The 27,849-nt window shown below is 51.5% G+C and overlaps 1 long non-coding RNA gene across 2 annotated transcripts in view; it reads left to right on the top strand.

Moving 5' to 3' along the window:
* Positions 1-27,849, top strand: part of LOC120410536 — a 104,499-nt gene that overhangs the window by 6,802 nt on the left and 69,848 nt on the right. For both annotated transcript variants that reach the window (XR_005602746.1, XR_005602745.1), the window contains exons 3-4: positions 16,398-16,513; positions 19,969-20,221. This is a non-coding gene — a long non-coding RNA (uncharacterized LOC120410536). The remainder of the gene's footprint in view (positions 1-16,397; positions 16,514-19,968; positions 20,222-27,849) is intronic.

Genomic DNA, 27,849 nt, shown 5'->3' with positions numbered 1-27,849 from the left:
GCGTGAGCATAACCTGTTCCTGTTCTCCCTTAGTGTGTGTCCCATGCATGTCTGGAATAGCCAGTCTGGGTCGTGGGCGCGGGGCTGTGTGTCCGTGGGGAGTGGTTCTCTCCCACTGGCTCAGCTGCCATTTTGCCTCTCCAGTCACCCACAACAGTGTGGGAGAATCGCTCAGGGTGGGGACAGCGTGAGGTGACATCAGCTGCTCATCCTCGGGGATCCTGCCTTACAGATCACGTCACTTCCCACAGAGCAGCAGCAGGGCCACCTCTGCTCCACCTCCTGATCCCTGTCTCTTCCTTAGCACCTTCCAGGCTGTGCCACAGCTCCAGGAGCTGCACAATGTGCAGCCAGGTGCACAGTCCTGCTCTCTCGGGGGCGGCTGATCTGGATAGGATGTGCCTTATGCACTACTGTAAGCTGGGTGTATTTTAACATGCCAGCTGAAGCCCTGAATCAGGCTTTGCAGTGAATGTGTGTATTGGTGTTCTGAGAGGCAGTTGTTTGAGAATGTCACCGCTGAGACTGCCAAACCTATTTGTGTATTTCATAGCTCATACTGTAAACTGCTCACACACCCCCCGGGTTGTGCATTAACAGACACAGCTCATAAATAGCACTGCCTGGCAAAGCTGTCAGCTCTAGATCTGTCCACAGAGGTTTGGGCCACGAAATTCGCTGTGAAAAAGGTGTCCCTGGTATTTTCTTTCTGTGTGAATGCAGGAAGCATAGGACATGGAATGCTTGGTGTTAAATGAGACCAGAGCTAGTGGTTGTGGCTGCACGTGGAACCAGATTTGTCTAAGTTGGTAAAAGAAGTCTCTAACCTCTTCCATAAAGAGACAACAAGCAGAGATATAGAAACGTGGTTGAGAAAAGTGATGCACAGTCAGAACAACCAGAATATGTTTTATAAAATAAAGAGGGGGTGGAGAAGCAAAGGGGTGCTAAAACTGGTTGTGTGGGGAAGGGCTTGAATACATCTCAAAGAAAGTATCTTATGATCTTGAAATGAGGCTGTAAGACAATGGAAAACCACAGAAATCCAGAAGACAGTAGGTCCTTTTATAAGTATTTGAGGTCTGTTTTTTCTTATGTGAATGTATAGATATTGCTGAGGCTTTGTGAGCATGAAATTCCTTTTTCCTTTGTAGTTCTGTGGCACTTCTAAGTCTTGTGAGGATGTCTTGCCTCTAGGCTGGGCATCACGCATGACAAGTACTAACCGAAAGAGATCAAAGGGAAACCCAGGTGGATTCCCAGGGAAATTGCTGGGTGATCAACCAGCTCAGGCTCCAGAGACTGCCTTTTGCAAGTGTGCATGTGATTTACTCTGTCTTCATTCCCTGAGCTCAGACTGTGCTTTGTTAGTGCTGCACAGCTACTAGTGCTGCTTCCCTGCAGCGTCCTTAGGCTACTTGGGGTGAGGGGGTGGTTGATCCCTGCCTCAGAGCACAGCACATCTCCTGTAGAAATGGCTGGTGGGCACTGATGGACCACGGCCTTGTGCTCTGGAAGACAAGGGGCTAAAGAGAAGAGAGAAGGCACTGGAAGCCTCTCCATGGTGGACATACTGAGAAAGACTCCTCCTCCATCATCTTGTACAGAAGGAAACAAACCAATGCTTCTCTACTTCTGCTCTCTGGATTTCAGAAAGGACTGCTGTGGCATTTTCTGCCTCAGAAGAGGCCAAGACAGACCGTCACTTTATTCCTTCCCCGTTTCCTCTAGCTGAAACATCCCACTGCAGAAGACCTCAGCAGCGAGTGACTGCTCCATCTGCTGTCTGGAGGAGGTCATTCATCTCCAAAGGGAACAACAGATTCCTCCTGAGGAATCAGCCACTGACAGAACATTGTCCTTAGCCAAACTCAGGCTTACAAGGACAGTTTTAGTTGCTCGTTAACCTCAAAAACTATACAGTATAAAAAGTAACCAGGAAAGAACAATCTGTTGATCTGGACCAGACTCTGTACAAGGAAGAGTTGACTAAAAAGGAACCCTTCAGCTCCAGAGCATTGCTGTAGAAGGCTGTGAATTCCTTCATATCTAGAGGGTGAGCAGGGAGGGATGGCTCTCCCTTTCCCAGGTATCTCACTGTTCCAGAGGTGGGATAGTGGCCCGTGGGAGTCTGCACATGCTGTGACTGTCTTGTGTCCTGCTCTGGAGGGGAGAGGTGTTACTGAGCTTGGTTTTCACTTCACGTGGAGTGCTGAGGTGCCAAATATGGAGGTGTGTGAGGAAGCCTTTCCCAAACAAAGCTCCCTTACAGGAAAAGAGCTGATAATCTTTGGAGTCTGCTGTGGATTTAGCACTTAGCTGGCAGTTGAAAGTGAGAAAGACAGGTCTGGGCAGCTGCACAGGACATGGGGCTGGGAAAGGGCACAGCTATGCCCTGAGCACCTGATGAGCAGGCTTTGAGATTGTCCAAGGAACTGTGCTACCAGATGAGGAGCAGGAGCCCGTGGACAGCTGCATTTGCAGCCTGCTCCTGTCTCTGTCGAGACACAGGTGCTGAGATGCTTCTCACTGCTGGGCTCTTGAGCTTTCAGCTGGGCACCCATCCAGCCATCCATCACTCCTTGGATCTGGTTCATGGGAAACCAAATCTGATCTGAGGGTTGCCACTGCAGTGGAGATATCAAACAGACACCTGGCATTTAATACAAACTGAGGGAAATTGGGGCTGAAAATAGAACTGGGCAGTGCCTTGAGTGCTTTGAAGTCTGTGCTGGGGCTTCTGCCTGGGGTCATGGCCCTGTGGATCAGCTCAAGGCAGAACCAGCTGCTTGGGTGTAACTGTGGAAAAATTGATGTGGGGCAGCTCAGAACCTCAGGTGAATTGGAAGCCAGTGCAGGGATTTTCTTTTTTCCCCAGGATTTGATCACATGAGGAACAATGGAGCGAGCGCTTCCGCACTTTGTGGTACGACTGACAGATAGTGCAGGGGAGGCGAGACTGGCTTTGTTTTCAGCTGTGAAACCCAGGAAGGGATATGTTCTTTGTGAATTAATTAATCTGGAGAAAAGGCAGTTTAACTATTTGACAAAAGATTCATTTCCACCCACTTCCCAGCTGGCAGCTTAGCCATGGACTGTCAGATTTCCATCAGCCTCCAACGTTCCGACTGAAATAACAATTTTTGCTTGGCAGGGCAGAGAGTAACAGTTGTGAGCCCTGTGCTGCTCATGGGTAACAGGTAAGGGAGGTAGGACAAGGTTCTGCCCTGCTCCAGGCAGGGCTGGTTGGTGCTGCATGGCCTGTTTGGCAGATGCCATGAGCAGGAGCTGAACTTGAATCCCTCTGAGCAGGGATTTTAGTTTGTTTCCTAGGCTAGCAGGTTTCAGGGATTCTGCTCTTGACCTTGTTGTGAAAGGGGGGAATGACACTGTCCTTCACCCCACGGGAAGGATTTTCCACGTGGGTTATTCAGGGTCTCAGCAGCACAGCAAGCAGGGAGGAGTGGGAGTCAGTGCAGTGCCCAGTGACATTCTCAGACAGACACAGAGACATCTTCAAGACAGAAGCTGAAGGAAATCATAATCACAAAGCCACCAGTCTGCTAACAAGAGCTGGGGGAGTATGAAACCTCAAATGAAATCCTAGTTTGTAATAGCACACAGCAGATACCTGCTGGATTCCCGAGGTTGGGACTTGGCCCAGGAAAGGTGTGTGCTGCCAGTTCAGGGGCTGTTGGGATGTAAAAATGCCAGATTCCTTCCAAATATTTGCAAGCCTTGAGCCAGCCCTACCAAAGAGACAACCATTAGGGAGACATTTACATCCACATGACACACCCACAGCAGGTCTTACCCCTCAGTGATAGAGGTGACCGTGTCACCTGTTGCCAGTCAATGGAGTGGCAGAAGAGCAGTGGCTTTCCTGTGCACATCGCTGCTATCAGCAGAGCAAAGATGTCTCTAAATAGCACAGGAATGTTTAACAATTGTGGTCTCATGTGAAAAGTTCAAGCTGTATTTCAAGGACAGAAGGTCTTCTAGGAAGGAAGAGATCAAATCCCCAAGGAGCAGTTGGAAAATGCCACTGTGAGTGCCCCCCAAATGCCTTCAGCACGTTCTGCTGAAGTGACATGCTGCAGCTTGTGTTCGTGTGATGAGGAAGGGACACAAGGGTACAGAGCTGGGACCCTGGGCAACCTCACACATCATAAATATCACAAGCTAATGGCAAAACGAGATCTTTATTCTGCATAAAAGAAAATGCAGAAAAAGAGGGTATCAGCCAAACTTTGTGTGCAGTTAGCAGGAATCTGAGAACAAATTGTGCAAGACACACAGTTGTGAATATTTGCTGCTCTGTCAAGATTGAGGGCTCCTGAGAAGTCCCAGTGCCTGCGGAGATTTAAACAAGCTACTGCAGCCCCTGGAAAGACTGGCCTGGGAGTTGCACAGTGGGAGACTCACATGAGGTGTTTCTGGGAAGGTTGGAAGGACAAAGCAAGGAGAAGGATCTGTGTATCTCAGACAAGACTGACCTAAGCCCAGTGAATCCAGATCTGTTCATCCCTCAGCTGCCTAAAAGCAGAAAATGCTTTTTAAAGATTCCTTTCGTCAGTTCTGGCATTTTGATTTTCATCTGCAATGTTGCCCTGGAGGCATGAACTACAAACTTCAGTCCCTGCAAAGCTGGGGCTCTGCAAGTGCCCTCACATTCGTGGGATTCACTTCTTTGCTGGAGTAACAGGCGGTGTGAGCTCGGGAGGGAGCCGTGGGCAGTGCGGTGGGGTTGGAGCCTGCCAGGGTCAAAGTGAGTGAGGAGCTGTGAGCACTGACAGGGCTTCAGCCAGGAGAGCTCTGTCAGGACAGTGTCACTGTCACCCCCCTGAGGTTAATGCTGTGGTGCCAGTCCAGCAGCTGGGGTGATCACAAATAAAGTGGAGACAGAGTGAACAGAGGGGAATCTTTGGGGCTCGCAGAGCTGGATGTGGCACCCTGGCACAATGTTTGATGCCAGGGTGGGTGTATATGGTCAGTGATGGAGTCAGGGGCATGGGGACCTTGCCCATGTCTGCTTTGGATTCGATCTGTTCCTTACCTAGAGCACCAAAAGGGGCATTTCCTCACATTGGTGTCTGCACACCCTGAAGCCGGTGCTCTCGATGTTACCATAGCCAGCAGTGGTGGAAGACCCAAGACAAAGCAGAGAAGCACTAAGAGAACCCAAATTCTCTATCACCAGCACACAAAAGAGCATGTGGAACTACCACCAGGAGATCCTGCCAGTGTTACACTGCTCTTTGTGGACACGTGGGACCCAGCAGAATCCACCGAGCAGTTAAATTCTTGCTCGTATGTTTTGCTGACACCAAAAATACACACACTCACTGCAGGTGTGGGACAAATGAGACTTGGAGCACAGGGATATGTGCAGGGATGTGCTCAGCAGCAGCAGGAGGAACACAGACCTGCTGCCTGCCATGGAGCATGGAGCAGAGTCCCAGCCCTGTTACAACCCCATGTGAGCCACCCTTCTGTCACCACAGGGCTGCTTGCACTCACCCCATCTGACCTCCCACACAGCACACACAGGAGTTTTCACAATGGCACCAAAAGAAGGAAGAACCTTCCCAAGCCTGGAGAAAATCCTTTTGGTGCCAAACCCACTGAGGTCAGGGCAAATGAAGGCTGATGTTGCAAGGGATGTCTTGGCTGGGCAGATCTGTGAGGACATGTAACGCGATGTGAGAGACATGACGTTTATTTCTGCTGTCTCAGATGGATGTGGCAGGAAGGAATTTTGCAAAAACCCACTTCCCAGCAGCAGGTGCTGGTGCATGAGCCAGGGTAGGGCCTGAGGACACATCTGGCCAGATGCTGCAAGTGCCCACACTGGGGAGAGCAGGTCTGGGACACGGCACAGTGCTGCTACTTCTTGCTCAGAGGGAGCCCTGGGCTTCTCATTTGCTTTTGGGCCAAATGAAATGTTCTGGTCAATTGAAATCCCATTTTATTTCGTTTGTCATTTTTTCTGCTGACTTTATTCCAGGAACTGCAGTGTGGTGCTGAATGTCCTGTGGGTGTAGCTGGGTCTGGCTCTGACACTGGAGCCTCCTGCAGTCCCTTGCACTGAGGAAGGGCAGGAGTGTTTCCAATTTTCATGGCAGCCAGGAAGCCTTTGCTTCCTGGGAGTGGTGTTCCCTGGGGGAAGGTTGACTTCTCCAGCACATTGCTCTCCTGACAGGGTGGAAGCACTCAGCCAGGCCTGGCATCATCTCTTCTCTGTATCTAATGAAGGGGCTGAAGCCCTTTCTGGATCTCCTGGGGATGGGACATCTCATTTTCACCCACTTGGAAAGGAAAATGGCAACTGTGGATCAGGTTTATTTGTTCTGTCTGTGCAATGTATCTGTATTCATGAAGCTCCTTTATTCAGATCCTTGGCTCCCAGTGCTAGGAGCAGTAACTTGTCCTTTAAAATGATAACAGTCCCAAGCAAACTCCCTACAGAGACAAAACTTGTCATTGCTTTGCCTTTGGCTTTGCAAGTATCTCGTGTTTCTCCTCCTAATGTGCTGCGCTGATGGGTCTGGTGTGAGGTCTGCAGTGTGAGCATGGCGATGCCCGGAGCACAGTGCCCAGGGCAGCGTGGGACAGGAGCAGCTGCTGAGAGCGGCTGTACAAAACCTCTGTGATGGTGGTACGAGAACAAACCAGGGAGTTTTTAGCTGCTCGACGCCAAAAGGTGCAGCCAGACCTCACGTGATGAGCAGAGACCGTGTCCAAGAGAGGGATAACGGCTTTATTCCACACTCCTCTGGCAGATGCCAAACTCAGGCCCTCAGCAAAGCCTCTGTGAACCTCCTCACCTTTATGTGAAGTGCCCAGCGTTGCTGGAAAGCGGCAGGCAAAGACTTCTGCCTCTCTCCGCTCACCAGAATCCCTCAAGGCGCAGAGAAGTCGCTGCTGGTTTGGGTGGTGCCGGGGTTCGCCCTTGCTGGGCGATACCTGACCGCCCGTGTGCCTGTCCGGGGGCCGGGCCCGCAGGGCAGGGCAGGGCAGGGCAGGGCAGCCCCGGAGCGCTGCGGGTGCCGGCGGCGGGGGTGCCCCGGTGCTGCGGGAGAGGGCGCTGCGGGCCCGCGCTGCGCAGCCCGGGCTGGGCACGGGGAAGCGCCGGGGAACCTCCGAGCGCTGCGATCGCAGCCCTCGGCAGGGAAATGCTGCTGGAAACTTCACCCAACCCAGCCCGGGGAGGGGAGGGGCAGATCCTCACTATCCGCGTGTGAATTATATTGTATTTAGTGCAGGGGTGTCTCTGCCTTGAAGGGTGTTTTAATGGATTATTGCACTTTCGAGTTCAGCTGCTGCTCACCAGAAAGGATGGTGGGGTTTGATTCGTACCATCAGATATCTTTTCCCCCTTCTTGTTCTGTTTTGGTTGTGCCCGCAATATATCCAGTCCTGAATGCTGTCACTAGAAAGGGATGTTAAAAGTGGTCCGAATCTACATCAGAAAAGGTATGTCGTGTCACAGGCATCCGTTCTCTTCCCATTTCCATGGAAACATGGACTTCGGTGGTGTCAGGCAGAGCATCCCGGCAGGATGTAGTGGACTCTCTCCAGGAGGGCCTGCTGGCAGCAGCACACAGAAATGTGCCTTGGTCTCTTCAGGTTTGGAAAGCCCAGGTAGTCTGGTCCTTTAGAGTAACAGCACTCGAGAGATCGCATCAGAAACGACAGCTGCGACAAATATTTAACTCCCTACTTCCCCCTTCCCACCCTGCCCTTCCGCATCCCAGTGCCCCGTCCAGTCCCGCAGAGAGCACTGCACACCACAGGCTCCGGTTTTTAATTTCCTGGGGGGCACAAGGGGTGGAGAGCACATCTTGTGGCGGCTGACAGGCTTTTTGTTCTTCGCCAGTCCTTTTATTAACCCCCCGCTAGATCATTCGCTGTCTGTGCTGAGCTGCCCCCGCTGCGATGGTGATGAGAGTGTTTGTAGCAGCAGGGCTGCCGGGGGGGATTACGGGGATCCCGCGGACCGGAGCGAGGGGCCGGGCACCGGGACACAGATTGCTGCCGCAGCCTCGCCTCCATCTGCCCCCGCCTCGCCCGAGACACCTCTCATGGTCCCCGCGGCGACAGCAGTTGTGTGTCTGATCCCCCCGTGGCCATCCCGCACCTCCCGTGTCCCGCCCGGAAAGGGGGTGGGGGCCGGCGGGGGGGCCTGTTGCACATGGGTAGGGATAGGGTGGAGGCGACGGCCCGAGCATCATCTGCTGTCCACACCCTGCCATCCCACAGCCTCACCCAGCCCCTTTGATTTATCGTAGATCTTAAGCAAAAGCAAGTGTTTCCACTCAATAATCTTGCCCAATTCCCCTTCTGTATTTAGGGCCTCAATTCCGTAAAACATTTATCCCAGACATGGGACTGCGCAATTTATGGGAGGAATTGAGATCTTTCTGAGCAGTTGCTTCCTTTTCCTTTTGGATCAGACTGCTGTTGGTGGTTGATTATTCAAACAAATTAATTTGGGATGCACACACAAGTTCTAATTAGCTGCAATTATTCACTTATTTCCCCCCTGCTTCCCTCCTACATCGCCAGAAATTAAAAAAATATCACCCTAACACAGTGTGCCCTACAATAATTATCCCCCGGGCCAATCCTGAACCTCTCAATCTACGATCAATACCTTCATCTGTCAGCCACAATTAATTAAACACAATCCCACTTCCAGGGCTTTGATTCATATCGCTCCAGAACAGCTTACTGGGTATTATAATCCAGACTGATGCTAATGCTGTCCTCAAGTGGAAGGGAGGGACTGACTGAGATATCAACCCCCAATTTCATTAAAAGCCAAGTGATAGAAGGGCTCTCGTTGTGAGGTGAGTGATGAGTAGGTGGGACTGTATTCTCCTCTAGAGCCCTGCTGCTTCCCAGGGGTACAGTGCTGCTGGAATGAGGCTGGGGCAAGGCTGTTACTCTGGGTGGGGAAGGGAAGCTGAGTTAGACCAGCATGATGGTTTTGCTGTCCGTGCTGTCTGTGTGAGTGTGTTCTGTTCTACAGAGGCTTCTTTTTTCAGACAGTGGTTGGGATTTTGGAATTTGATACATTTTTGAACAGTAATTCAATATCCAAAGGCTGTTTAGAGCTTCCCGACAATGGTCTGTGGTGGTCTAAGCCAGAGCTCCAGAGATGCTATAACAAAGCTCTTAAAAACAGTAAAATTGTTTTTCTTGAGATTCTTCTGGTGCTTTTAATAACCCTCTGTTCTACACATGGAGTGGTAAAAGCAAAGAGGGATGTAGGGCCAAGCCACATAGGAATTGGATCCAAGATTCATGGCTCCCTCCCCTCTCTGCTGTCTCCCTCAGATAGGCAAGGAGGTCAGACCTAAAAGCGGTGATTTGAATCTATTCCAGGTCTTAAACCTGAGAGCCCATTCCCTTTTTGCTGATGCTGGCCATGTGTCTCAGCCAGCATCCTCTCCTAGGACTGCAGCCTTCACATTCCTTTTTACTCTGATTCAGAGTTAGGCGCTCTCCTTCCCTGATGCCTGTTCCTTGCACCTTCACCCTCAGGACTTCAAAAGCCTCAGATCCAACATCCAGGAGCCTGGGGGCAGCTCCTGTTATCCACAAAGGGCAGGCAGCTCAGCAAATCTTCAGACGATAAGAGAGAATGATTTCCAACTTTGAGCCACCTGGAATAAAGTGGAGTTGATGATGTTGCAGGGAGTCGTGACCCCAGGACTGGGAACAGCAAATCTAACTATGTTTGAGCTCTCCAGTAGCCCTCAGTGTCCAGTTTCATCAGTGCAACTGTCTGGGGGTTTCCAGGACATCTTCCAAATGACAGATGTGTTTTGTTTTCTGCCCTTGTAGGACAAATGACTTCGGAGCCATAATCAAAGGGGAATAGGCAGGCGCTGTAGGTCAGCTCAGGATTTGTGCTGGCTCTGTTGGAGGAGAGCCCAGTGTTTGCACAGAACAAGCAGGAGCCTGTTTCCAGGGCTGGAAATGTTACACTTGGCTGTCCCAGCAAAATTTACACCTCGGTGGTACATAATGGAGGCAGAAAGGTATGGAAAACCTTCCCCTCTGCCCATGTCCAGGGTCAGCAGGGACAGCAGGGGCCCAGAACTGCAGCAGCCTTGCGTGAGGGAGCTGCCGAGCAAACCACAGCCTTCACTTGAATTTGGGAGTTCATTCCAGTTCAGTGAGGCAAGGGATATTTCCATGCCTGCTCTCCACACAGGGCTCTGCTGTTTGAGCTGCACCAACAAGCCTGTTGCATCCAGAAATGATTAAAGCCTGAACGTTTCCTAGGCAAATTCTGTAAGTTCGATAGGACATTCAATTAGGGAAGAGGAATGAGAGCACGCAGTGTGCTGGGAGCTGAGCCTGCCTCTCTGACAGACCTCACTGAGAACTCACAGTGGCTTTGTAGGGAGGAACAACCACCATGTGAAACTTGGAAAATAAATAATTAGTTGGGATTTTGCTGCCTGTCTTTTCCCAAAGCCCTGGTTCCCACCTTCTGATGAGGATCAGAAAGCTGTTGCTTTATCTGCACTTTAAGCTTCAGCTTGTAAATAGCAAAATCTCTGTGATCAGAATGATTTTAGGTACAATGAAGCCAAAAAAATGCCAATTTCTCTGCTATCCACCTAAGAAAATGGAGTGATGGGTTTGTAGTAGAGCAATAAACCACAGGGCCTTTGTGGGTGCAAACTGTTAGCCTGAGGTTCCCTGCAAGACAGAGGAACAAAGGCCACTTTTCTTTCATCAGCCACTTGAGCAATCCAGACCCCCCACCACCCTCCCCGAGTGAAAGGCTCTGCTGGTGTCTTTATTGCCAGGAGAAAATGAAAATTATATGCAAAATATAGACGAGAAAATTCGTATCTCTGCGTTTGAGTGCCGTGCTGGGTATGACATCACTGGGAGCCAATCAGCAAGCTCCCTTTGTGTCTGGCTTTCTAATAAAAGCCACTTCATCAGAGTAATTTGCAGTAATAATTTATTCACCTTCTAGGAACGGCACCACCTGACTCCCTGAGCAGCCAGGGAGAGCGAGCGAGCAAAGGTCCCGAGCCCCAGATGTGGCTGTGCCCTGCGTGAGCTCAGCTCCAGCTCTGCCTTGATAAGAGTTGCCTTCAAGTTGCAGATAAGAGAAGTGATCACTTGTGTTCATTCATTACCCCATGACTGAGCACCCCTAAAGCTGCTCAGTGCTGCAGGTGCCCAGAGCAGAGGATGGTTCCCAGCAGGAAAAGAGGCTCTGGGGTTGGAAGCGTGGCACTGGGGCCACATAACAGAACTCTGCAGCGCTGGGCAGGGTGGGAGGGTTCCCCTTGCCCTGCAGAGGAGACATGGTGCATGCTTTGCATGGACACAGGGAAGAATTTGGCCTTTTGAATTTGGGGTTTGTCTGGGCAGGGAAGCCTGTGCTGGGGGCACAGAGAGAAACTGAGGTGCCACAGCAGTGTGTGCAGTTCAGATGGCTGGTGCTGCGCAGGGGAGGATCCGGACACACGGGAGTGTCATGGATATGGTCATAGTGCAGCTCACAGGAACGTTCTTTGCAGGCTGGCATAGCTCAGAGCTCCTTGGTGGCATCCTGCCTTACAGGCAATGAGTAATAGCTCTGTGAATGAGGACAGACCCCACAAAAAAGAGCAGCAGTTCTGTGGGATCACTCCCTGAATCCCAAGAAAATGTTGCTTCGAGCAGCACTCCGGGGCTGAGTAATCTGGTTGTGCAGGAGACGTGTGGGCTGCTCGTCCCACGTGTCTCTAGTAGGAGCTTCACTGTGCCAGAATGTTGTGTGGGAGGCTCTTCCAGAGCCGTGTGTAACTGCTGCACTGGATGTATATTCTGGTAGTGTAAAGTCTCCTAATCAGATTCTGCACACACAGTGCTGGATTTGGAAACAGAGCACAGAGCACTGAACAGAGACCAGCCCATGAAGACAACCAAAACAAGAGATCACTTCTACCTGAATGATTCATTCTGTTTTACAGTGAGCAAAAGCAGCAGAGCTGGGAACAGCAGATGTCCTGAGCCGGCCAGAGGCAGCCCAGGCAGACACACCAATACAACCATCAGCACACGGGTAATGGAGATCTCAACTGCAGATGCAGCCAGGCAAAAACCCAACGGTGGTGGCAGAGTGAGAGGGTCTTCATTCTCATTGTGGGCAACAGCAGCCCTCCTCTCTGGCTGAGTTGTCAGCATTGTGTCTATGCAGCCTTTGGAGATTTTGAAAGAAAAAAAAATCCAAATAATTCAACCAGTGGAGTTAATTTGCTCTGTAAATCCTGCTGTGAGTGCATCCAAGCAGGCTTTGTGTCAGAGGTTTCTCTGGTAGCTCCCTTGCCCGTGTGTGATTGATCCTGGAGAGCAGGACAGCTCCTGGTGATGAATAACCCACGTCTCAGCTCTTCCCTAGGGAAGTGCTTAGCCAGCAGTCCATACTGTGCTCATGGGGTCCATTATGATTCACCTTGGAGGAGCTGCTTGAGGAGGTACAACCTTGTTGGAGCTTCTTGGGAGACTCCCAAAGATCAGATCCTGTGCCTGTATGGCTGTTGGTGTGCAGGGAAGTCTGGAGAGCCACAAGCAGTGTAAAAGGAGGATTTGGGGTGAACAAGTGCTTCCCTGGGATTCCCAAATAAATCTAGCTGTGCTCTACTTGGATGTGTTACTCTCCATGTGACAGCAAGCCTGAGGGGCCCTAAATGTCTTCAGTAAGAGAGGGAGGTGCCTGGCCCCTTTCTGAATCCAGGCTTTCCAGGTTTGCCATTCCAGTCCCTCACTGAGGTTGAGATGTTTCCTTGGGTACCTCCAGGACCACCTGCAGCAACTGGGAGACCCTGGGTGCAGCCCCTGTGGGTACCACAGGCTGGCAGTGAGGGGTATCCCTGCCGATGGTCCCTGGGAGACCCTCCCACCAGCCCTGATTGTGCTGTGACACCCACTCATGCTCTTTTGGTGACTCCTGGGACTTGGAACACTGGAGGTGCCATTCCAGCTGCAAGGCAGGCCCTGGCCCCTACTCCCATACTGTAAAGCAGCACTGGGAGCTTTGGGAAGTGTTTTCCTGTTCGGATTTCACCCATTTACTTGGTTAGGTTGAAGCACAGCAGCGATGACTGGGGAGGGCTAGGGCTGTGGTGCTGCCCCCAGCCTCTGTCTGTAGGACCCTTTTAAGCCTTGTTTATTGATTTACTTTGAAACGACATCCTTGGCTCAAATGAGTGCAATCAGAGGTGGCAGAACTCCAGAGCAGAAGAGTTTATAACATATTTTCTAGGAATTGCATGTCATATCTGAAGGGGAAATGGAAGGGTAACATAAACACACACAAAGCCTGGGGATAATGTCTATTACTGTGTGGAGACAGTGGTCTCGGAGCCTGGAGTGATCTGATGAAGTCTGGTAGTGGGAATTTGGGCTAAGCTGTGCTTTGCAGACTGGATTCTTTTATAAATGAAGCTGTGTAAAAGAAACTCTGGACTGCTGGGTCAGGTAAACAGGAAAGCAGGCAGCCTGCAGAGACCAAGCCACCTTGTCCTGACTAACTGCATTTTATGGAGCCTGGCTTTTGGATAACCTCTGCCACTCATCCTGGCACCAGCTGACTGAGCTTTGCCTCTGGGGTTTGTACCAGACAGAGATGTTAAGGCTCCTCACCCCATCACTGCACCACATCAGGTCTGTATAATATCTTGCTTCTATCAGGCATTGTGTACTTCAAACCTGAGTGGTTTGTCTTTGTCGTGAACATGCAGACAGAAACATAATGTTTAGACCACTTAAGTGCCTTACCCTCTCTTCTCCACTGACTTGGCCAGGCATTTCCAGGTTGTAAGACTGACTCATTATTAGCCTCAGATTAGGCAGCAGCAACACTGCTTAAACCCGTTTTAACTGCCAGAATAGGCCCTTTAATGCAGCCCTTTTGTTCTTGGACCATTGTCCCAGTGGTCTGTTCCCAGCCCCCCTTCCCCTTGCTCAGCCTGGGGCTTGCTGGACTTGCTAAGAGCCTCTCTGTGGCTAGAAATGGATCTGCTTTTTTTCGGGATCTCTTTGTTGTCTTGAGCTCTCAGGGTAACTGCCTAACACCTGCAACACTCCCACATCCCTGTGTAAATTGCCTTCGTCCCTCGCTGACAAATGAGAGGCCATTGCCAGTGACAAGGTAACCTGGCATTCCCTTCGTGCTGCCTTCTGCTTCCCAGCCAGCTCCAGGTGAGTGGGTGAGCTCAGCCCTGGCGTCTGCCCAGCTGGCTCTGTAACCTGGGGTCAATTGTGCCTTTCAGGATCCCACTGCTCCTGCCCCTGCAATCACAGCCACGAGTCTGGCTCTTCCAGCACCTGGAAAGCAGCTGAATAATGCTGGGTAGGCTCAGCTTCCCACACGACTCCCTGCCAGCTGCAGCTGTGGGCTTGTCTTTTCCAATCTATGGCTACCACTAGCACACTGACATCGCAGTTTGCTTTCTCTTTGGGTTTGGTAGTGACAAGTCTACCTGTTGGTGGAGGGGGAGGTTTGTTATTCCCCTCTGCCCGAGGAGGACATGGTTGCCCCTGCCTTGATGGATCGGAGGCTGTGCCTGCCCTGCCTGACAGTTCTCAGGTACTGTCAGCTACTTCACCTGCTCCATCCTTGGCCACTCGCCCAGCCCTCCTCTCTTCCTCCTCTGTGTTCCCTCTTGGGGTGACCTTATTTACAAATTTTGCATATTTAATGTCCTGCTGATGACTCACAGAGCGATCACTTTCCTCCTAAACCGTCCTGCACTGTCTAAATTAATTCACAGTCTGCTTTCTGACAGCCCTTCCTGGACACCTACCTCCTGCCTTCAGCTCAGGGGTTTTAAATCTCCTCATGCTTGCTTTTCCCTGCTCCTTTCTTGATGTCTCTTTCTCACCATCCACTCACCCCCTCCATCCTCTTTGACTTGACCTTTCTCTAAATAACCATATCTGGGCTCTGCTGAAAGCTGGATGGTTCTGCCCAAAGGTTATCTCTAAAATCCAACTCGTCCTCCCTGTGCACCCAGCTGAAATCCCTTTGGAATGCCCAGGTTTTCGAAGCAATCAGATATCTGCCACACTTATCAGTGTTGTGCAGAGTCCCACACACCTTATCATCGGGATTTTCCTGGGAGCCTCTGGCAGTGCAGTGTTAAAGGGTTGTGTGAGTGAGTCTCACCCAACCTGTCACCTTCTCCCTCACACTCCCTGTGAAGTGCCTGTGCTGTCTGCAGGCAGCCTGTCCTCCTGGCCCTGCTCCATCCAACCATCAGCTGGATTTTCCACTGCAGAGATACCAAGTTGTCCTGCCAGCCATGCCAGTTCCCATCTGCCACCACGTGTTTCTCCCAGGTTACTCCCTCTGCAGCAGAGGAGCAACCTGTAAACACCGACAAAGCCTTTTTTCCTTCTTCTAGATCCCTGTTAAAATCTGCTGGGCTGCACTGGCTGCCCACAGCTCCTGCTACCCAGTGTCTGCCTTCATGTTTGTGCTCCTTTGCCTGTGTATGGTCTTTTTGTGTCTCCTAAGTGTGTCCTTGGGATGCGGGCACACTTCTGAATGCCATCAGCAAGATGAGACCATCGTACAGCCCGTAATGAGGGAGGAAAGTGGAATCACTGGAAGCCTAAATGATGAAGTCTGATCATTTTGGTTTCTGAGAGCAGCAAACACCAGGCTGGTTTCAGGGCTTGCAAACCTCCCGATTCCCAGGCCCATTGTCGTGGTGTTGCCTCTGTCAAACACAGCGACTCTGGCTCTCCTCCCACAGATTATCTGGGCATGCAAATGACCTCAGACAGATACACTGTCATTTTCTCATGCTGTGATTTTCCTTACACCCCCCTGCGGGACATGACAATAAAATTACCCCTCTCATTCCTTTCCCACAGACAATCTCGCAGCGTGTCAGTCAGCGTCACGTGAGCAGTCCCCATCCATTGCTCCTGGGACCCGGGGGGTGATTTGGAAAGGATCTGCTGGGCTGTCACTCACCTCCATCTGCCTTTAGGAGAAGGATTCTGGGTTCCATGCTGTTTTCTCTTGTGCCTGCATGGCTCTTTGATCACAATTTGCTTCTCAGGCCTTCAGAATCACAGCTGCCCTGTAAGGTTTGCCCATAATCCTGTTGACATGTTGTTCCCTGGCAAGCTCTGGACTTACTTGCTCCCAGTTTGGGATTAACTGATTTATTCTGATGATTCTGCTGTTGCCACAGATGTCCCATTTCTTACCTGGGTTTAAGAGCTGTTTGGGTCTAAAGTACTCCTGACCTTCTCTGTCATCTGACCATCCACATTTTCACTTCAAGATTTCATTATTCAATCCATTTCTCTCTCTCTCTCATTTTTGTCCCCACTGACCCTTGTGTACAACACACAACCAGACCTTCACCAGGAATTTGTGTGGAGAGCCTGCACGAGCCTGCAGCACTCACCAGCACTTGCCAGCAAGGTTCCTGTCTGGAAAAGAAAAGCAACAGTGCTCTGACATGCCAGCAAGGTCTGTATCAGATAAACCCATGTGCTTTCTCATCTTCCTCCCCAAAAGACTTCAGACATGCACCGAAGTTTACACTCCTGGAGCTGAGTTTGAGCTGGTCAAGCCAGGATCAGAAATGCTTGCAGGCAGGAAGGTTTGTACTCAAATGGCTCCCTTCTTCCCACTTACTGCAGTGTGTGCTTCCAGGAGCAGGATATCAGTGCTGGTTGCCAGCTGCAAGCCAGTGGCCGTGTGGTTCTTTCCAGGGCAGAGCTAATGGTGAGATAGCCCCTTGCTAGTGGGGTGTGGAACTGCTCCAGGAATCCTCATCTGTAGGAGAACTGTTGTGCAAGTGATGGGGATAGCGAGTGCTTGTGGGTGGCTGTTACTGAGCACGGCAGCGTGTTCTGTGGATATGAGCTGTAACAATCATAGAATCAGAGAATCCCAGCCTGGTTTGGGCTGGAAGGGACCTTAAAGCTCATCCACTGCCACCCCCTGCCACAGGTAGGGACACCTTCTACTGTCCCAGGGTGCTCCAAGCCCTGTCCAACCTGGCCTTGGACACTGCCAGGGATCCAGGGGCAGCCACAGCTGCTCTGGGCACCCTGTGCCAGGGTCTCCCCACCCTCACAGGGGAGAATTCCTTCCCAATATCCCGCCTAACCCTGCCCTCTGGCAGTGGGAAGCCATTCCCTGTGTCCTGTCCCTCCATGCCTTGTCCCCAGTCCCTCTCCAGCTCTCCTGGAGCCCCTTTAGGCCCTGCAAGGGGCTCTGAGGTCTCCCTGGAGCCTTCTCCTCTCCAGGTGAGCACCCCCAGCTCTCCCAGCCTGGCTCCAGAGCAGAGGGGCTCCAGCCCTGGAGCAGCTCCGGGGCCTCCTCTGGGCTCTCTCCAGCAGCTCCAGGTCCTCCCTGTGCTGGCCCCAGGGCTGGGGCAGCTCTGCAGGTGGGGTCTCACCTGAGTGGGGCAGAATCCCCTCCCTTGACTTGCTGGTGCAAAGCTCCCCTGTGCAGAGGCTGTGTCTAGATCAGGTAACTTTTGAGAGACCTGAAAGGTCTGAGCATCCAAGGATACCCTCTGGAGAGCGGGAAGGGAGCACAGCCCATGAAGGCTGAAGAAGACATTGTCCAGAGCATAGAGGAGGAGTGTCTGGAATGGAAAAGGCTCCCTGGGCACAGGACATACTCTCCTTGCAGCACCTGCCCCAGAGAAAGGATCGGGCAGGTGAATTTTCCCACCTGGGTCTACAGAGCCCATGTGAATGTTGGAGCTCAGAGTTCCACTCCCTTCCCACATCTCCTGTGTCTGGCAGAGAGGGAAAAGCACTGAGGGAGGAGTACCCCCAGCTTGCCCTGAAAGCAGGGACTAAATCAGACTGCAGTAAGAAATGACTTCCATTTTTCTGTAATATTTTTTGTATTTGATAATATCAGGAGTGACATCCTGGTCAGATGTTTCAGGAAATTTAATGACCAGCTGTGAGAGGGGTCCTTGGCTTCACCTTCCATCTTCCTGGCTTGCAGAAGCTGCCAGCTCATCACTGGCACCTGCAGCAGCTCTGATGTTACCTGGGGGTTAGCAAGGGAAGGTTTTCCTAGGTCCTTCTTCTCCTGCCTGAATTCTGGGCAAACAGGGCTCACGAATCCCTGTTTGTACAGTCAGAAAATGTCATTATTCCCTTCAATTATAATCCCAAACTGAAAAATTAATTAAGGCAGGTATTAAATTAGGCAGGTTTTGCTTGAGTAAATATTTACCATTTGGGAGCCTAATCTATTCACTTAATAATCTAACCCTTTCTTTTTTTTTTAATTTTTGGTTTGCAAAAAAATAATAATGTGTGTTCCATTAGGAGCTGCCACTGGCTTAAGAGGATTTCACTCCCATTTTATGGTTTGGATCAAAGAAGATTTATTCTTGCAATAGATTTAATGATTCTTAGCTAACATTGTCTTCCCAGCTGCAGTTGGACTGTAATAAAAAAACCTTTAGCTTTTGTTAGACTTGCACATTCTTGGCTGCCAATAATGATTAATCTTTCCCCCTACAAGACCAGCTTATTACTTGGGTTTGACTTAGGAGCTGCCGTTCCCTCCGGAGCTTGGTCAGGGCTTTCTCCCGGCGCAGCTCCGGAGCAGCACAGGTGTGACCTCAGTGCCTCCCTTGGCAGTCTGTCTTTGCCCCCTAATTGCTGGTCTGTGGCACTCCTCCACACAGCAGAGCTATCGTGGGGATGGCAGGGAATTAATTGCAAGAATTCCTGAATACTTCCGTGCGTGCAAGGGCCCTCGGCATCCCAGCGGGGAGGGTTGTCTAGAAACAGGGGTGAGGAGATGGGGGGGAGGGCAGCTCCCACTCCTCCCTGACCTTGGGCAAGCATGGGAAGCATGGATCCTCACTCCAAACCACTGCAACCTCCCAGCTCTGCTTTTCCCTTTCCCACACAGCTCCCAGGAGCACAGACTGTATCCCAGCCATCCTCTAAATCGACAGGGAGGGATGGGGATGCCCCTGGAAGGCACAGGAGAAGGCTGAGAGTGTAGGGCTGCTCTAGGTAGATGTCTGGGACAGCATTCCAGCAGATGATTTTGGGACACTGCCCGACATGTGGGTCTGGGGCTTCATGCTGAGAAAATGTGTGGGTTAATTCCTGGCCATTTGGCCATATTTTGAAGGTTTGTACTAATAAAACCCCTGGGAAGAGGAAGGGAAGAGATGATGCCTTTGCCATTAGCAGGACACAGGTGCTGGCCAGCCTGTCACAGCAGGCACGAGGGAATTTATGACAGATGAATTTGCTGTGCTGTCCCTCTGTCTTTGCCTGTGGGATTTTTGGGCAAGGTGCTCACACTGGAGGTGCTGCGTGCAGGAATCTCTTCCCCCGGCTGTGCTGGTTGTATGAAGAGAAGTGACCCTCCGAACCAGCCATTAAAATAGAAGTTGGAAATGCTTTTCACTCACCAAAAGGCCCTAACACCTATTCCAAACTGTGCCTGCCCACCTCCACAGGGGGTTTCTCAAGGCTTAGGGAGCGCTGGGATATCCCTGCAGGTCACTGCTCCTCTGCAAGGACTGGAATCTGAAGGTGCTTTGTCACTGTGCCTGAGCCACGTGGGGTCAAGCAAAAATACCTGCAAAATTCAGGGCAAACTCAGCAAGTCATTTTGAGCCAAGGAAACACACCCAGCACTCCTGTGGGATTACAGCTCCAGTCCTTTCTGCCTTAGTTTAAAAAGAAGTTGCTCAAGGTTCCATCTTGAGGAGTCATTTCATTCAGAAATGCAGCTGGCTGACATTTTTGTAGCTGCACAAAAGCTTCTGAAACCAAAACCAAGCGAAATTTGTTCGGGGTCGGCTCCGAAAAATGTTTTTGGATTTGAGTTTTTTCACTTCAGCAAAGGAACTTGATGGTCTTTCGTGATGGCTTGGCCTGACGAAGTTTGGGTATTTTTTTCCTCTGTTGTTTTTCTTTTAGCTCAGTCCTTGAAAGGTCCTGCAGATGCCACTGACATTCCTGCTGGCTGAGGTGTTCGGCTCTGCTGGGAGACCCCTCCATCCTCTTCCTGCTCAGCAAAGGGACACAATTGGGCCCTGGAAGACCAGCTGGGTGGAGGGTGAAGTGCTGAGAGTGGAGTTGTTCTGTGTTTGAGAGTAAATGTGGATGAACATCCCTTACCCCTTGCTGACGGAGCACTGTGGTGTCCCTGCCTGCCCTTCACACCAAATGGGTGAGCTTGACCACTTCCTTTATTTTAAAAATCATTGTACCTGTATCCGTAGAATCACAGGCTGGTTTTGGTTGGAAGGGACCTTAAAGATCATCTCATTCCAGACCTTGCCACGGGCAGGGACACCTTCCACTAGCCCAGGGTGCTCCAAGCCCCGTCCAGCCTGGCCTTGGACACTGGCAGGAATCCAGGGGCAGCCACAGCTGCTCTGGGCAGCCTGAGTTTGCCCACTTTCTTTATGCTTGTTTAATCATTGTACCTGTATTCCTTTCCAACCAGCAGGTCAGGGTTTGCCATATCATGTGTAGGGAGGATGTTTCCCCATCCTTGCTGCTCCAGCTGCCCTCTGGGACTGTTTCTGGGCTCACAGCACTTACCACCTTCCTTGAGTGCAGGCTGTGTTTTCTCACGTCCTGCTCAAGTAACAAAACCAACCTTCCAGTGTGAAGGGGACTGATCCAGGGTGTTTGAGGTTTAACTCTTCCATGTCTTCCCTCAGAGCCAGGGCTCAGTCATGCTGTGCCACTGGCCCATGTTGTGCTGGTCAGCTGGGTCATGGGGCTTCCAGCACTGCACAGGCACTTCAAAGAACTTTCCATGGCCAGGAAACAAGGAGATTAGAGGCATACTGAGGCTTTTGTTTTATGCCAGCACTTTGCAATGCTCTTGCTGGTATTCCTGAGGCCCCATGTTTAACCATGGATAGAATAGAGCAGGAGGCACTACACACCACATTTCTGAGGGGTGAGAGTCACAAGGCTCTTCACGCAGCCCAAGAGCCAAGTGGTTCCAGGGGAGCTTCAGGACTGGCTCCTTCAGGATGCTTCCTCTGGCAGCAGGGAATAGCTCAGCCTCACCACCACAGGCACTGCTTGGAGCCTGAGGTTGGCTGTCCCCTGTCCCCTTGCACCCCAGGGACAGGCCACCTGCCTCAGAGTGTGCTCTGGGAGGCAGTGCTGAGGTAGCCGGAGCTCCTGGCAGGCTGGAGGAGTGGCTGGTGCTGGGGTTTTGCTGCCTCTTCTTTTCTCTCATGCCTTTGCACCCTTTCCAGATGTGCATCAGCTCCACTCCCTCCCGCAGCAGTGGAGCAAACAGGAGTGGAGTTCTTCCCACTGGGAAGAGCACGCTCCAGCTGCTGTTCCTCCATGCTTTCTGCCCAGCAATGTAAACAGTTTACAGGGGACTTTGTAAACAGCAGATTTGTTTAGGATATTGTCTGCATTCCCCTCGCCTCTGTGCTCTCTTTTTCAGCAGCACAGGGAGGGCTGACCTGCCAGCTGTAGGGCTGGAGCTTGCCTGGCCAGAGGGGACGGCGGTGACAACCAAGAGGAAGGAGTTGTGTGCACTCCTGAGCTCCCTGTGAGCCTGGTGGATTGAGGGGACCATACACAAACACTGTGGCTGCATGGAAATGTTTCTGCATCCAGCAGAGAGGGAAGCTGGCATGGGATGCCCTTTGCAGGACGTGGTTGTGTGGGAGAACAGAGTGAGCAGAAAGCCCCAGGGCACTGGGAGAGATCAGACATCTTCAAAGGCAGGAGCTTCATCCCAGAAAAGCACTGCCTGTTAGAAAAGCCTCAGAAAGTCGTTGGCTCCCTCGGAAAGCTGATTGTCCACCTAGGGAAAGGAGGCTGTTAAATCAGCTTGGTGGGAGTAACATCTGAGGATGCCTGTGCTCCCTTCAGGGCTCTTCATGCAGAGATCCAGCCTGTACCTGGCTTCCCTCTTAGCCCTTGGAAAGGAGCAGAGGAGGGAGTGGGCAATTTCCACCTGAGCTTCTGCACCTGCCACAGCAGCTCTGTCAAACTTCCCTCCCAGAAAACTTCCCAAACAGAAACTCATTAAACCTCAGGTGTGCACACAGCAGACAGGAGCAGTCTCAGGAGGGAGCCTCAAGTAGAGGCTGACATGTCAAAAAGAGGGTCGGGGTTGGGAGAGCAGCAAAAAAGGTTTAGAAGCAGTCAGGGGATGTTCCTGTAGCCCCAGATGTTTAGTGCAGCTTTAGGTGAGTTCCACCTTCCCTCTGCTTGTGAAACAACAGACCCTGTAGACGAGGGAGCAAAGCCCAAATGTTTCAGTGCACTTACTGTCTGCTGGGTTTTTTAAATTTTGTCTTGTAAGTCTGAGCAGCTTAAATCTGTGACAGGCCCTCGAGCCACTGCCTCTGTACTCTGGCATTCCCCATGGACAGGAGGGATAACTGCTGCAGGCCGGGCAGTCAGGAGCTGACAGCAGATTGTTTGGCTCTTTGTTTGCCCCCGTTCCCTGCCAACCACAAGTTTGAGGCTTGAATTTAAACATCCTGGGTAGAAAGGACAAGATCTCCAAATGACAGCTCCGGTTTGTTGCCAGGGAAGTCTTGCATCCAGGAGACACAAACAGCTCCACGAAGCCAAACATGGGGAGAAGCAATCTGACCCCATTTTCCGCAGCATGGGCTTCCCAAGTATGTGGCTGCTGGATGCAGTTCGGAATGGTCTCCACCTCCTCTGTTTGTGTGACCATGTGAGAGGCTGGTGACCTGCTCTGGCTGTGTCCATGTGGGCATATTATTAGGAAGAAAAGGCCAGCAAGTTTTTCCTGCTTCCCTCAGAGGCATGGATGTATGGCACAGACCCAGCCTGGCCCAGGAACAATTGTGAGGGCTTCATTCTGGATGGCTCAGGATGCTTTAAATACCACATAAAAACCCTGTTTGCCTTTGGGAGATGTGGATAGTTGAGTGTTGTCCAGCAGAATCCTGTTGATTTTCTGGTGAGCTCTAACTGTAAATATTTGTACAAAAAATTATCTTGTGTTAACCTTAGGGAAATTTAATCTCTCTGTACATAGTGAAATCTGGCTGGAGTCACAAGTGGAAGTGAGAGTGGTAGTTTCATCCCCAGTGGATGGTCACCCAGACCGGCGCAGAAACCAGCGTGTTGCCCAGCATGGATGGCACCTTGCTCGTCAGGAAGGGCTGAAAGGACAGCTGGAATTGCTGGGCAGGATGAAGATGCATTGGTAGATGTTGATACGGTCCTGAACAGGAAAGCAGGAGAGCTCCAGCTCGTGTGGGATGACTGAGGTGGCTGGTGGAAGGCTCAGGGCTGTCAGGATTGTTCCCAAAATCTTTCCGTTTCCTTGCAGGGTCTGGATTTAGCCAGTAGCATGGGACCAGTTTTGCTATAAATCTCAAAGCTCAAACAGATTTTTCAGCCCTGCTTTAGGTAAAGCCCCCCTCTGTTCAGCTCAGCTCACTGATGGGCGTTGTGCCCTCTTGGGAGGAGGGTGGATGTTACAGGAAGGGCTCAGTTCCCTCCTTCTCTTGGATACTCACCTTTGTCAGGGTGTAGAGGAGACAGGAAGCTCCCTGGGAACCTCTGCCTTCACCTCCTGTCTGCCTAATTCATCCCTGGAACTCTGCTACAGCCTGGGATAGCGACACCAGACTCCCAGAGAGCAGAGCTGAGTCGGAGGGAAGGAAGAAGAGTGCAAATCACCAAGGAGAGGCTGAGCAGATATGTGGGTGGAGGGAGACAGCAGCAGTGCCAGAGCAGAAGTGGGAAAAGTGGGAAGAACTGTCTGTCCATGGGGAGCTGCTGGGCATGAGGAGAGAGCTCCCACAGCCCTGCAGACCACGCTGGACTCGGAGCGTCCTGGCAGTGTCTCAAACATTGATGTTCCTGCTGAGGAACAGCTGACAGCTGCCCCTGCAGCCCTCAGGTGCCTTGAAACCCCACCTTCCTTTACAGTCACTTAGATCCCTTGGGCGGAAACATCTGGAAGCATTCTCCCCAAACCCCCCTGCTCAAGACACCCAGGCAGGCAGGCAGGTCTGTTCCTTTTGTACCCATCCAAAGGGATTGAGTGCAGGGCTGAGCTGTGTCTGGGATCCTCTCAGGGAGGGAGATATCCGTACGTGGTCCAGCTCAGCTCCATTCCCAGTTTCAGGCCTCGGCGTGGGCGTAGCTGCTCCGTGTGAGGGTTGGGAGCGTGTGTGCAGGCAGGAGCTCCGGTAGGCTCTGGCAATTCCCATTTAGGTTTGACCTTTTGCTGGATATTAAAGCCTTGCTGTGGCTCAGTGAGATGAACACTGCAGCAAACACAATTCCTCAAGATGAAATATCTCTCCAGAGGGTAATTCCAGCCTCATTTGAGGGTTGTTGTATTTTTTTTCCTTTCCCGCTGAATCATTTATTCCTGGTGTCAGGAGGGTGCAGAATGACTTTCCCCACTGGCTTTCAGAGCTTCATTGATTCTTCAACTCCCACTCCTGCAAATCTGCTGGAACAGCAGCCCTTTGCCTCTCCAATTCTCCCAGGAGGGGAATGGGGAAGCGAGGGTCTCAGGACTGAGGGAGCTCTTTGGGGAACCTATTCACAATCTGGGGGAGATGCCATCATATTTTAAGCTCTATAATCCAGAGGCAATGTATTTATCTGTAGGTTTTTTGCCTTAAAAGCCTTCTCAGCACTCTGCTGTCTGCGTGGGGAAGGGAAAGAGAGCAGGACACCTTTCACTGAGGTTGTACAGGGCACTGTGGACCTTTGGCCCTTCCTGCTTTGTGGTTCACTGTTGCAGCTGAACTCTGCTCATGATGGGTTTGAATCCTTCAGCAAAGGAAGGCAGTGTGCTCCCAAAATATGTGTAGTGCACAGATGCAGTCAGTGCCTGGCTGCCAGGCAGCAGTGACTGAAGCCAGGCCTCTGCCTGTCATCATCAATCCATTTGCAGCCCCAGCTCTGAGTTCACACCTCGTGCTCTCCGCTGCAGCTCCCTTCTCTGCGCTCCTGGGACACAGGGAAAGGCTCTTCTTCCCGTTGGGGGTGGGGAGGTGGGAGGACAAGAGGCAATGGAGAGAGACCTGGAGAAAAGAGGGTCCTGGAACCCAACCCGAGGGGTGCCATCACATCACTCTGGGATCCCGTGTGCGGGCAGGAGCGGCCGGGGCGGCAGCTGCTGGGCACTGCGGTGTGGAGCTGAGGGAGCCAAGTGGGTGTGAAGGGCAGGGTCCTGCTTGACCCCTCTCCAGAAGAGGAGCAAGTAGAGCAGGACTGCTGCCACATGGAGCCCAGCCTTTCCTGATGGCTGAATGGACCCCTGTGTCCAGCAAAGTTTGTCAGCAGGCGCTGGCTGCAGAGCCCAGAGCTTTGATTTAAGGAGTCTGAACCAAGCACATTAGCACTTATGTATTCCCGTGCCAAGCAGTTGTAAATGTTTCTATTTGTTCTGCACTTGGCCTGGCTCCTCCTGTTTATTATCCCAAATGTGCCCAGATCATGACCCTGCTCCCCTTCTCCAGCACTCCCTCCAATTCCATTTATTTTCCACCGCTTCCCATGAACCCCTGTAACACAAGTACCATTCAAAGGACAGAAAAACAGAGGGGGGTGGATGTTCATGGAAGTGCTGTGCCCTCCTTGGGATCAGGCACTGGCATCAGTGTCAGTAGGAAATGCAGAGGGATGCTGCCAGGGAGCTGGGGGCCGGAAAACGATGGAGGAAACTCAGTGCTGGCAGACATTTAAGTCACTCTTGATTGCAGTGCTGCACAGGAACAAAAAGGATCAATATTTATTAGTTGCAGAAAGCATAATTTTGCATGAAAGGCATTGATCAGCGTGTCAGCCCGGACAATGTCATTACATCTTTATGATTTGGTCAACATCCCTCTAGGAATAAGGACATTGTTCCCCTAGACAGACAGAGCTGGGGGTGAAGGAAGGGTTCAGCACAGTGCTGTGATCAGAGCGGGGCACAGGAGGAGTGTTGCGTGTCACAGGATGGGCTCAGGGGCTCTGGTCCGCTGCCTCACCGTTCTGTGTGGTCAGTTTGTCTCTGAGGTCTAAGGGCCACCAAGAGAAATTCCCTATTTCAGAGTCAGGGCCTAATATTTTAGTCCTCTTTCCAAGTGAATTAAGCTGCGTGTGTGAAAGCTCCCCCATAAGTACCAGTGCACAATTATGGCTTTATGGCAGTGGCTTGGAGAAGGCAGAGGAGCTCCGTGGCAGCCTTCAGTGAGGTGGAGAGGTGTTGGAGAGGATCAGGTGGAAATAGGAAGATGAGGATGGTGGAAGTTGTTGCAGTTTTACAGCTGGACACAAAGCCAAAGGGAAGAGGCTTCTGGAGCTGCACTGTGGGAGATGACTGCTGCTCACATCTCTCCTTGCTGTGGGTCTGTTATGATCCAGTTTTAAGGTTCTTAGAAATGCCTCTGCCTGAATTAAGGTGCAAACGAGACCATATGCCAGTGACAATAGTAAGAGTTTTATTTGATGGTAAATATGAGAGCGAGAGCGAGAGAGAGAGTAAGAAAGAAAGAAGTAGAAAATAGGTGGGGGGGACAGAAAGAGTGACAGGGACAGAATAAGGAAAATATCACCACTCTGTTGATCCTCTGCAGCTGGTCTCTTGGTGGTGAAGGTCCCCCAGAAGGCACAGAGTCCCACGGGTGTATATGCTCAGGCTAGGTAAGCATGTCCCCTGGAGGTGGGGGTCAGTCTCTCACAGCAGGCTCTGGGTCTGTTGCACCACGTGCAGTCCTGTGGGGCCAAGCATCTCACAGGAAAGTCCTGTGGATGTGCCCTGTGGGGTTGGGGGTTCCACAGCTGGGCCGGTTTGGGTAATTGGAGGATGGGTGTTTATTGCCTCTCACCAGAGGTTGCACCACGCACCCAAAACCTCCTCCTCCTCCCCCCTCGGCTGGGCAGAGTCTGTGTAAACCTGGCTTCTGTGAGCTGTGCTCTCCCCCCACCCCAAACTCAGCTGGGGATAGTTGCAGCTGGTGGCTTTGGCCTTTTGCACACCCTTCCCTCAGCCTGAGATGACTGAACAATGTGTTTCCCTTTATCTAATCAACAGTTTGACTTTCAGTTCAAAGTCCCACTCTTCAGGGAGGCTTCTGCGGTTGTAGCTTCTTTATAATGAGCAAAACTTTATATCAATGTTTGAGGCATGAGCTATTTTCAGGCTCTGACAGGGTCCAGCAGCTCAAATCCTGCCTTTTCCATCCCTGAGCTGGCCCCAGCAGAGACACAGGAGCACAAAGACGGGCCTGGAAGCAACTGGCCCTGTGGTTTTGCAGAACGCCTGAGTCAGGATTCTGGGGTCAGAATTCCCAGCAGTGCCATGGATTCCCTCAGGGCAAGCCACAAGCCACCACACACATGGCAATTGCAGAGCTTGGCTTCCACTTGGATACCAGAATAATCAGCTCCACAAAACCAGCCTGCTCCAGTCACTGGGGGTACGGTGTCTGCTCAGAAAAACCCTGAAAAAGTCCTCATGGGAGCAAGCAGTTCTTCCAGCCTCCAGCTCTGTGCTGGATGTGAGCCAGGAGAACATGCCCCTGGCATGGTAAAAAGATCCTGACGGGTTCACAGGCTGGCTGTGAGTCAGTCTAGGTGTTTGCAGATAAAAGGTGTCATCGAGTGAAGATGAGTGGCTCTGTCTGGCTCTCTGAATGATGAATGAGGTGTTGTTTCATACAATCAGAAGGAACCTCTGTGTGAATCCTGAAATACAGTTTTTGAGACAGCTGTTCCTGCCTAACCTGACAGGCAGCCCTTTAGTCGGCAGGAGAGGCTGCTGAAAAGGTGGCACAGTCAGGTTTAAAGTGCCTGCAACCCACCTGCATTGCAGCTGGT

This window comes from Corvus cornix, chromosome 10 (assembly GCF_000738735.6).
Source record: "Corvus cornix cornix isolate S_Up_H32 chromosome 10, ASM73873v5, whole genome shotgun sequence".
Lineage (NCBI taxonomy): Eukaryota > Metazoa > Chordata > Aves > Passeriformes > Corvidae > Corvus > Corvus cornix.
The sequence above is the reverse complement of the archived record's forward strand: the minus strand, read 5'-3'. Positions and strand labels throughout refer to the sequence as shown.